Genomic DNA, 12,137 nt, shown 5'->3' on the forward strand with positions numbered 1-12,137 from the left:
GCGGCCCCTTGCGACCTGATACCTCCATTGTGCAGACCACAATAACAACGAGGTGAGGCTTCTAAAGACTCAGGACTCCTTTATTCCCACTGAATGCTCCCTCTCACACTGGCTCCTCTGTCATCCACCCCAGTCATGCTGGACTCTGCAACGACGAGGCACGATGCACGTAACCCTGGATGCCTGACCCTAAAATGGTGGCTCCTCGTGACATCATAACCCGAATTCAACAGCGAGATGCCACTTATTTTCCTGAAAACTGCCTGTTGTTTTGAAAATCAGGCTTCAACTCGAATGGTGCGGGGAAACCTCGGCAGACCACCCCCCCTCCACCCCCCGACTGAAATGGAACTGGCCTGTCTCGAGGGAGGGCATCTACAGTTATTCTACTTCCAAAGAGATCCAAGTGCAGGATGGTGCAGAGGCCACTACCACTGGAGCATGAGGGGACCCTGATTCAGGTCAGTTTTACCACGCTAGCCATGACAACCGTCTGCTTACCCCTGTTTGGGTTCCTCTTCTGCATATTCTGCTCTCTCATTTTCCACTTTGAGGAGACAACGGCAACACACTGTGGGGTTCTGAATTACCTCCCCTCCATTAGCGCGTCGATTGAGGAGGAAAGACCACAAAGGTATGTTTGGCGCTTCTGCATTGGCCTCCACTCTGCACCCCGCTTCCTGGTGGCTGTGGCCTACCGGAATCATTATCATGCCACGTCATGTTCCATCCGCACTTACGACGTTTTGTGCCACATTAACTTCATCCTGAACGTCCTGGAGAACCTATGCCTGCTCCTTCTGACATACGTGTCCTCTATAGAGAACCCTGCGGTCCACGAGTTGGCCTTCATTGGGTTCATGATCTTCTCCCTCAGCCACATGATTCTGACCTGTCTCCTCTTGAAGATGACTGGGAAAAATACAGTTTCTTCTGAGCATCATCCTCTGCACCCAAGAACTTCATGTGAAAACATCTGGATTGCTGATGTGCAGCGTACAATAATCTTCTGTCAGTTGAGAAAAATAATCGAATTACAAACTGTGTGCCTCATGTCCTGGGTGGCAAAGATTCTGGAATGGCCTGTGCTAGGCTTGTCTACCGGTTTGTGTCCCCGTCACCCTCCCCCTCCTCTTTTCATGCTGTGTCTCTCACCCTCCCCTCCTTCATTCTCTGTCTACTTCCCCTGCTCCTACCCCCTCTCCCCTGAATCTCTCCCCTTACCTGCTTTTTCCCTTACGTAAATGCCCTTATTGTTTGTCTCGACCTAAAATGTAACTATGTTGCCATGCTCTAATAACTGTGTAACCTTTGTAATGATGTAACCTGCTGATACTCATGTAAAGCGCTCTGATACCTCCGGGTCTAGCCTGCGCTATATAAAACCTTTCAAATAAACAACTAAAATAAATTACGAGTTTGGTGGTTATCCCTTGGAGCCTCATGCCAGCGCTCTGCAGGAGGACCGTCAAACCCGTAGTCAGATCACCTACAAGTTGAATCCTGGCAAGCAGATCTGCTGCTGTAGTCCCGTGGTGATTCCTTTCTAAGGCTCAAAGAAGAGCCATAGAAAAGCAACGCCATGGGGCAACCACAGCACATTCCTGCACAGGGAGAAATAGAACATGTTGCGCATTTCTTCCTATGCAGGACCTGGGGGTTTAAATATTTTGTGACCCCCTGCACAGGGCCTGTAACGGCCCCCTGAGTTGGCTCACTGCTACCCTTTCCATGGTGGACTCACTATCGTGGATAGGGTTGCAGTGAGGAAACTCCTAATATGCTCAGCTGTGCCACATCGGCACCACCAGCATATTGCAGCTTGTGACCGCTGCGTCACCACCATAGAATACATCATCTCCGACAGTTGCGGCGGTCCAGTGGCGGTCCGACCACCAAATTTTGTCATTAGGCCCTTAGTAGTGAATAAAGGCTCATGCTTAGTCTTGTATCTCAAAGCAGCAATTTTCTAATAGAAAAATTTACCTAATGAACCACAAAATTCTTGGAAGAGGAGTGTTACAGGACGAGACAGTAGACCAGGGTGCTTTGCTATAGAAAGTTTTTATCAAAGGGTTTACGGGTTGAGTGGGTCAGACCACAAACCTACAAAGTCTCTCTAGACTTCCTGTCTTATTTCCACCTTAAGTTTCTTCACTGTAGTAGCAGTAGGGTTCCACTGTCTTCTGGAACGGGATGCCCTCTCGGAAAGAAAGCCACAGGCTGTTAGTATCCGGTCACTAGAGAGGTTCCTAACCCTTCACCACATCACCGCTGTTATCGCGTGAAAGGACAGCGAGGGGGGTGCTGGTAATATACATAAGCACTTTTGTGAGCCAACAGAGGGACTCCTGTTGTAAGTGCCCCAGTGAGTCTCTTCAACCTCCAAATATTAACCTCCAGTGCACCAGCAAATGCCTGTTTCCAAGACCTTCCTACTTTCTAGCCTTCCCACCCACACAGCCCTGTGACATACCCGTGAGACCAAACCCACTGGCTCACACAACACACAGTGTCCCACAGCACCTGCCCAAAGCCGTGGCTCGACAACGGAGCCACGGCAGCCAAGTCCGTCCCGCCTTCCAGTTGGTAATCCCTGATCCCGGTGCTGCGATCGTCCTTCCACCCAGTCTGGGACCGAGGCCGTCTGTCGTGGAACCGCCCCTCCTTTCTCTCTGCCGTAGCCGTTCTCCTCGTCTGCATCTTCCACCTCTCTTCCTTCGGTGTTGGCGTTCTCTCCCGAAAGCTGTGTCTTGCCGACCCCTCCGCCTCCGACGCCGCCCTTTTCTCTCTCGGACATGGAAATACACACCGGTCTCGTGACGACGAGACCAGCAAGCAATGTCCTGTGGTACCCTCGGGCTCCTGCCACAAGTCCCCAGGGTGTTCACGTCACAAGGAGATTTATGATCAGATTATTACTGACATACCTTAAATACTTCTTGAGAAGAATTATAAGCAACATTAATCCACAGTTGATAATAATTCCCCTTTGTTATCAGAATGGCTTAACTGAATAGCTAACACCGATTTTCACAGGATTATTTCTTGGAATCAGATTTAGATTTATTGTTTGTTTTTTCTCTAGCTGCTGACCCTTTTGTTTTAAGGATATCAAAGCACAGGAAATGAAAGACCTCATGTACCTATCTTCTTCTACTTTCATAGACTTAATTTATCGTAGGCTTGAATTTTGTATTAAATGGACTCAAAATCACTGCAGGATGCACAACAAAACGGATGTCAACAGGCATTTAAATTTGATGTAACCAATACTCACTAAAAGCTTTACATTTTCTGATTGCAAACGTGTTTTTTTAAACAGACAGGTGTGACATGGTGGGTTGCAATAGTTGTTATAAAAATTAATTAAGATGTGATCTCTTCATGGTAGTGAAGAAAAGGTTTGATTAGCGGGCACCTAATAAAATTACATATGAAATCTTACAGGTGACCACCTCAATGAGTAGGGGACTCTGCGTATTGAATAAATCATATTGTATGAAGAGGGACAAATACTCATTAGCCCAACTCCTAACTCCAGCAGAACAGTTGATGCTTGCTGGACCACAGCAGCCAGATGTTTGAACAGGATGAAAGTGATGAATGAGCACATGGAAGGATGAACAAGTATGTTGAGTGAGTGCATGCTATCGTCCCATTTGTGGAAGGGGGCTGCTCTGTATTCCAGCTGCTGCTGGCTCACTCACCACACACATAGTCATCCATTCATTCATTCATGTGACCAGTCACTCACCCATTCATGCACCCATGCACTCACTGATTTGCCAGCTTTTACATTTACCCATCCATTTTGTCAACCCATGGCCCTATTAGCATTTTCACTCATATATATCCTGGGAACTACAGATCATGGTGTAGCTTTACGTATTTAAAGATCAGATGCAAGATCCCTATATGCTTGTGCAATTGCAAAGTTCCAGGGCCATATGTGTGGAATCAGAAGGAAAGCCCAAAAATCAATTTTGTTTTTCCATCCATCAGCTCAAGTATGAACTTTTTTAGGCACTGCCAATGGTGTCACCATTCTGTGTACTCACAAAGAGTGGACACTGAGCGGTATTATAAACAAGAAAGTCGGGTCCACTGTGTGGATAGGTGTTTTACTACACTAATCAAATGATACATTTTAAATGTTATAGTTTTTAGATGGTTGTTGTTAGAAAAACCCCACTCCCACACCGGAAGGGTGGTGGTAATGGGGTCTTTCCAGACATACACTGTGGTAGCTTGGCTCGAGTGGTCAGGGGTCAGGCACCGTGTTAAGCATACGACATACCCACACAATAACCATGCGTGCATCCGTTCCAAAAACGACACTACACCTTAAAAATTATACTGAAAATATATCTCTTTATCTTCTTTTCTCTTAGTTGCTGATTAAATAAATAATAAGACAATCACAGTACACAAGGCTTTTTCTGTGGAAGGGTACGTCAAATAAATACTGTCTTAACGATTCAATAAATAAGGTAGATCATAAATAATCAAGGCATAAATATAAGTGCATTACATGAAAGGCAATTAAATATTATGAGGCAATAAACACTGTACGACAATAAATATTGTGAAACAATAAATACTGTGAGGCAATAAATAGGATAAATACAATAAATACAGTGCTCTCAATAAATAATAAAAGCCAACAGTGACACTTGTAAATCAGTTCACATTTAAAATACTATGGGCTGATTTGGCCCAGTCACAGCTTGTGGTTAGGTGGATGGCCTGAGGGGTATACTCCCTGGCTTGGACAAGGCTGAGGCCTAAACTGAGGTAGATCAAGGGGGAATCTAGAGATCTGGCTCTCCCACACTACACAACCCCTCTGTATTAGTCTCAGCTCACCCCTGGCACAATCAAGCTGGTTCCAGCACCTCTCTAGCCCCTAGGATGGTCTCTTAGGGCTTCACAGGGCCTTAGGCACCCTCTATTCCACTTACTGCCCTTTTTATGTAGTTCCGACGCCGCTGGAGTCGTGTCGACGCCGTGAGGTGGTTCCGGTTCGATGTCGGCGGCCTCGGCGCAATGACAGTTCTTGACGACGCCGGTAGGCGGTTCCGGTTCGATGTCGGCGGCCTCGGCTCGATGTCGACCTCCGGTTCGATGACGTCGGGCAGTCTTGGCTCGATGTCGACTTCGGGCAGCTCCGGTTCGATGTCGGCGGCCTCGGCTCGATGTCGACCTCCGGTTCGATGACGTCGGGCAGTCTTGGCTCGATGTCGACTTCCGACGGCTCCGGAGTGCGATCTCCACTCCCGACCTCCGGTGCTCCTTTCCTCAGGTTCCGGCGACTCCGGAGTGCGACCTCCACTCCCGACCTCCGGCACGATTCTCTTCAGGTTCCGGCGACTCCGGAGTGCAATCTCCACTCCCGACCTCTGGCACGCTTCACCTCGGTCTCCGGCGACTCCGGAGGGCGGACTTCACTCCCCCGTCGACGCCGATCACTTGACCTCAGGTGTCTTCCTCCTCGACCTCTGGTACTCTCCACGACCTCCGTCGGCGCCCTCTCTCGACCTCTGGCGGCTCCGGGTATGACGTCTGCTTTCCAGTCAGCGCCGCTTCTCCACCTCGGGCTCCAGGTCTCAGGCTTCTCGACGTCGGACTCCAGGGAAACCAATAAACAGGTCAGATTCTTGCTTTTCTTTACTTCTAAGGCCTGTTCCTGCTGTCCAGGTCCTTAAGATGGTTTTTGTTGCTTTCTCCCACACAGGGCTCCAGGCTGGGCTCAGTTAGTAGGGACTAGTATCAAGGGTGGGTTTATGGACCCCACTCCAGGCACAAGTTTCCACCCCTGCTGCCTCACTCCTTCCTCCTTCAGGTTTCTGCTGCTCTCTCTTCACCAGTCAGGTGCCAACTGCCAGCTCCAACTGTCAACTCTGGCTTAGCTTCCCAACATTCCCAACCGCCTCCAACTGTCACAGGGTTCCAGAATGTTGCAGAAGGTTCTAGTAGGTTCCAGTGGGTTCTGATGATGTCACAGGTGGCCACCATTTTGTGCTCCAGGCCCTCAGACAGAAGTTCCAGGGGTAGATAAAATGGCTCCCTGAATCTGCATCAATACTAAAAAGTCTGGTGGTTCCCAAAAAGGAAAAAATACTAACCGGGTTTGAGGCAAAAGTGGGACAAAATAAATAATGATGAGGAGGGACCACCCAAAGGGCTGACAGGTCTAACACGCGTCCCCCCCCAGCTGAAAGTGGGGAGAGCTACCCAACCCCTTGGGAGTTCTCATCACTAAGGCGGAAATACCTTGAGAGACCGTCTGCATTGGCGTGGTCCACTCCAGGCCGATGTTCCACCTGAAAGTCCATTCCCTGTAGGGAAATAGACCACCTCAACAACTTGGGATTCTCCCCCTTCATCTGCATCAGCCAACGAAGGGGTCTGTGGTCGGTCTGAACTAGGAAGTGCGAGCCAAACAGGTATGGCCGCAACTTCTTCAGAGCCCATACCACTGCAAAGGCTTCACGCTCTATTGCACTCCACTTCTGTTCCCTGGGAAGTAGTCTCCGGGATAGGAAGACCACGGGTTGATCCAGACCCTCTTCATTGAGTTGCGATAACACTGCCCCAATGCCATGTTCTGATGCATCTGTCTGGACAATGAACTTCTTGGAAAAGTCTGGGGCCCTTAAGACCGGGGCCTCGCACATGGCTTGCTTCAGCTTCACGAAGGCCTGCTGACAAGCCTCCGTCCAGACTACCCGTCGAGGTTGTTTCTTGGACGTAAGCTCCGTGAGGGGGGCCACGATGGTACCGTATCCCTTCACGAAGCGTCGGTAATATCCCGTGAGGCCCAGAAAAGCTCGGACCTCAGTCTGTGTCTTGGGGGGTTCCCAGGCCATGATGGCCTCGATCTTCGCCTGGAGGGGTTGCACCGCTCCCCTACCCACCAAGTGTCCAAGGTACACTACCGACCCCTGCCCGATCTGGCACTTGCTGGCCTTGATCGTCAATCCAGCTTGTCTCAGGGCCTGGAGAACAGCTTGCAGGTGACGCAAGTGATCCTCCCAGCTGTTACTGAAGACGGCTATGTCATCCAGATAAGCAGCAGAGAAACTCTCCATTCCGGTGAGGATCTGGTTTACCAGGCACTGAAACGTGGCAGGTGCGTTCTTGAGCCCAAAGGGCATCACACAGAACTGGTAGTGGCCATTGGGCGTGGAGAAGGCTGACCTTTCCCTTGCTCCATCAGTCAAAGAGATCTGCCAGTACCCAGAAGTAAGGTCAAAGGTACTTAGATATTGGGCAGCTCCCAGCCGGTCAATCAATTCATCCGCCCTAGGGATCGGATGAGCATCAGTTTTGGTTACTGAATTCAGTCCCCGGTAGTCCACACAGAACCTCAGTTCCGGTTGGCCACCCGGTGGTGCAGCTTTTGGTACTAACACCACCGGACTGGACCAGGGGCTGCTAGAAGGTTCGATCACTCCTAGCTCCAGCATCTTAGTGACTTCACTGTGAATGCTGGCCTTCACCTTGTCTGACATCCGGTAGATCTTGGACTTCACAGGTGGGCTGTCTCCTGTGTCCACGTCATGGACGCACAGGTGAGTCCTACCCGGGACAAGGGAGAACAACGAAGAGTACTGTCCCAGGACCTGGCGGCAGTCCTCCTGCTGTTCAGGAGTTAGAGATGGGGAGAGAATCACTCCCTCCACCGACCCATCCTTCTCTTGAGACGCAAACAAATCGGGGAGAGGCTTGCTTTCCGCGTCCTCTGCTCCGTCAGTCACCATCATCAAAATGACTTCGGGCCTCTCGTGGTGGGGTTTGAGGCGGTTGGCATGCAGCACCCGTAGGGGCTGACGAGGGGTCTTAAGATCCACCAAGTAGGTAGCCTTACCCTTCTTCTCCAACACCTCAAAGGGTCCTGACCAGCGATCCTGGAGGGCGCTAAGCTCTCCTGGTTCGATCACCCACACCTTCTGGCCAGGCTCCAACTCCACCGGGTGAGCGTTGTGGTCATACCACGCCTTCATTACTGCTTGGCTGGCCTCCAAGTTGTCAGAAGCTTGCTTCCACAACTTAGCCATTTGGCTCCGGAAGGCCAGCATGTAGCTCACCACGTCCTGGGGAAGCTTTCTGGGAGTTCTTTCCCATCCGTCTCTCACCAGGTTGAGAGGTCCACGTACAGGGTGCCCATACAAAAGCTCGAAGGGGCTGAAGCCCACTCCCTTCTGTGGCACTTCCCTGTAAGAAAAGAGTAGACAGGGTAGGAGGACGTCCCATTTCCTCCGCAGGCTTTCAGGCAGACTTCTGATCATGCCTTTCAAGGTTTTGTTAAACCTCTCCACCAGACCATTGGTCTGGGGGTGGTAAGGAGTTGTGAACCGGTAGGTCACTCCACACTCCTTCCACATTGCCCGCATGTACGCTGACATGAAATTGGTCCCCCTGTCGGACACAACTTCCTTGGGAAAACCCACTCGGGTAAAGATTCCCATCAGGGCCCTAGCCACAACAGGTGCTGTAATGGTCCTCAGAGGTATTGCCTCTGGGTACCGTGTGGCATGATCCACCAGAACCAGGATAAACCTGTGACCAGCTGTAGTAGGTGGATCTAACGGACCCACAATGTCGATGCCCACCCTTTCAAAGGGGGTGCTAAGGACAGGAAGTGGTTCCAGGGGAGCTTTCAGCTTCACCCCTGTTTTCCCACTGGCTTGGCAAGACACACATGTCCGGCAGTAGGTATCGGACGACACTTTCATTTGAGGCCAATAAAAGTGTGGGACAAGACGGGCGAAGGTCTTGTCTTGCCCCAGGTGTCCTGCCAAGGGGATCTCGTGAGCCAACTCCAGAAGGAAGGCTCGATAACGTTGAGGGACTACCAAGGCTCGTGACGATCCATGTAGGGGTGCCTTGGGTTCACTGTAGAGGAGGCCATCCTCCCAGTAAACACTGTAGTTCCCTTCAACGTTCCCTGCTGCCTGGGCTGCGGCCTGACGCCTCAGCCCCTCAAGGGTAGGGCACTCCCTCTGGCCCTGGCAGAATTCCTCCCTGGACGGGCCTCCCTCCACGTGCCACTCGGCCGGGATGGGTAGGTCCTCCAGTTCGGTGACATCCCCCACCGCAGACTCCTGGTCCACCACCTCCGGTGGCCTATCCGTCCTACGGGGTGCGGACGCCGATGCAGGCTCCTCCTGTCCTCGGTTCTTCCCTTGACTGGCAGCTGGCTGGGCCTTTGTTCCAGGCTCCAGCCTGAACGAACTCCCTCTCCGGGTAGTCGCGGACCCTGTGCTCACACAGGCCCAGTCAGGTGTACCCAGCATCTCAGTATGAGTCCGGTATTCCACCTCCTTCCAAGCATTGTGCTCCATGTCATTCCCCAGCAGACAATCAACTGGCACGGCAGGGCTTACGGCAACTCGAAGTGAACCTGCAACCCCCCCCCCCATTCAAAGGGAACCTCGGCCACTGGATAGTGGCCTGTTCTGCCGTCAGCCATCGCGGCTGGGTGGAGTACATCGGGAATTACCTGCTCTGGAGACACCAGTTGGCTACGCACCATAGTCATACTGGCTCCTGTGTCTCTCAGAGCCTCCCCTCTTTGGCCGTTGATGGTGACCCACTGCCCATACTTTACGGTATTTGCGGGCACCTGGATCTTAGGAACCATCTCCCGTTCTCCCAGGGACACTAAAGTGACACCCGCCCACTCCCTTCCCTTAATTAAAGGCATCTCCTCCCCGAGCACTACACTAGCTACTCCGGGGGTTTTTCCTCCAATGGGAGGGGGTGGTCGTTTCGGGCACTTCGCATCTCCCTTGTAGTGTCCAACGCCACCGCACTCGTAGCAATGGACAACCCTTGGCTGCTGACTCTGGCCAGGATTAGGGTTTCTGGGTGGGTTAGCCCTAGGGGTGAATCCTGTTCCCTTCCCTTGGAAGTTATTTTGGGGGCCTTTGGAGAACTCCTTTTTCTTTTCCCCTCCCTCTTTCTTCTGGGGGGCGCCCTGTCCGGCCTTTTGAGTATCCCCTCCAGTCCCCCTTGTGGACACCCGGGTACTAGCCCAAATGTCCGCCTCCTCAGCAAGCTTCCGGGGATTGGTCAGCTTGCTATCCACCAGGTGTTGACGCAGTTCAGGGAAACATTTTTCGAGCAGGTGTTCCTTCAGTACTAAATCAAACAACCCCTCGTAGTTCCTCACTTCACTGCCCTGAATCCAACCCTCTAGTGCCTTCTTTGCATAGTCCAGGAAGTCCACCCAATTCTGTGTGCCCAGTTTGTGACTACCCCGGAACTTCTGTCTGTACTTTTCGGGTGTTAGTCCAAACTTTCTTATGAGCGCCACCTTCATGGTGGGGTAGTGGGTCTGCTCATCCTCCTCTTAGGCCAATAAAGCATCCCTACCAGCTGGAGGCATGTACCTGTACAATCCCTCTCCCCAATACTTCTCTGGAACCCCATGGGCCCTTAACGAGACCTCATAGGCCGCTAGCCACTTGGCAATATCGTCGCCCACCCCATAGCTAGCCACTATGTCCTTTGGCAGGTAGGGTTTGGGTTCCCTGGTGATTTCTTGGTCTTTGCTGCCACCATTAGGAACAGTGTGTGCCCCGACTCTTAGGATCTGAAGATCTATCTCTTTCAGCCTTAGCTCATGAGCCATCCTCTGTTCCTCCTTCTCTTTCTCCAGCCTTGCTAAGTCCCATGTGAGCTGTCTTTTCTCCCTCCGGTCTGTTAACTCCACTTCAGATAAGCCACCGCTAGAGACAGTGCTGCCCTTCCTGGAAATGGTTCTGGGCCCCGCTACTAGGTTCCCCACCTCAGGTTGGTACAACCCAGCCCCCTCGCTGTCAGGCTCTCTATCCCTGTCCTCCTCCTCAGCCTTGCTTTCTCGTCGTGCCTCCCCCCAAGCCCTTAAGCTGGTTTGGAGTGCACCCTTCTTTGCTCCTGGGGGACAATACACCCCCTCCCGCTGACAAAACTCCCTGAGTTGGGCCACAGTGTACGTTTCGAAATTCTCCAGTACAAACTCCATCTTGCCCACTCAGGTCAGAGGACAGTTATTTGCAGAAGCTATGCAGGGGGGTACCTTATATAATACCTCCTCCCACCACCAGAGTAAATTTGGAAAAAACAAAAACTCACAATTAGGAAGGCCGCTTTGAGAAAACTCCAGGTGTAGGCCTATGGACTACCCACAGTTATTGTCGAGTATACGTAGGCACAGCTCAATCCCGCCGCTGAACACCAACTATGTTAGAAAAACCCCACTCCCACACCGGAAGGGTGGTGGTAATGGGGTCTTTCCAGACATACACTGTGGTAGCTTGGCTCGAGTGGTCAGGGGTCAGGCACCGTGTTAAGCATACGACATACCCACACAATAACCATGCGTGCATCCGTTCCAAAAACGACACTACACCTTAAAAATTATACTGAAAATATATCTCTTTATCTTCTTTTCTCTTAGTTGCTGATTAAATAAATAATAAGACAATCACAGTACACAAGGCTTTTTCTGTGGAAGGGTACGTCAAATAAATACTGTCTTAACGATTCAATAAATAAGGTAGATCATAAATAATCAAGGCATAAATATAAGTGCATTACATGAAAGGCAATTAAATATTATGAGGCAATAAACACTGTACGACAATAAATATTGTGAAACAATAAATACTGTGAGGCAATAAATAGGATAAATACAATAAATACAGTGCTCTCAATAAATAATAAAAGCCAACAGTGACACTTGTAAATCAGTTCACATTTAAAATACTATGGGCTGATTTGGCCCAGTCACAGCTTGTGGTTAGGTGGATGGCCTGAGGGGTATACTCCCTGGCTTGGACAAGGCTGAGGCCTAAACTGAGGTAGATCAAGGGGGAATCTAGAGATCTGGCTCTCCCACACTACACAACCCCTCTGTATTAGTCTCAGCTCACCCCTGGCACAATCAAGCTGGTTCCAGCACCTCTCTAGCCCCTAGGATGGTCTCTTAGGGCTTCACAGGGCCTTAGGCGCCCTCTATTCCACTTACTGCCCTTTTTATGTAGTTCCGACGCCGCTGGAGTCGTGTCGACGCCGTGAGGCGGTTCCGGTTCGATGTCGGCGGCCTCGGCGCAATGACAGTTCTTGACGACGCCGGTAGGCGGTTC

At 51.0% G+C, this 12,137-nt stretch overlaps 1 pseudogene; it reads left to right on the forward strand.

The window, feature by feature from the left end:
* Positions 1-413: 413 nt before the first annotated feature.
* LOC146811084 (acyltransferase PGAP2 pseudogene) overlaps positions 414-12,137 on the forward strand; it is a 60,513-nt pseudogene continuing 48,789 nt past the window's right edge.

The sequence above is a fragment of the Triturus cristatus genome, chromosome 7 (assembly GCF_964204655.1).
Source record: "Triturus cristatus chromosome 7, aTriCri1.1, whole genome shotgun sequence".
Taxonomy (NCBI): domain Eukaryota; kingdom Metazoa; phylum Chordata; class Amphibia; order Caudata; family Salamandridae; genus Triturus; species Triturus cristatus.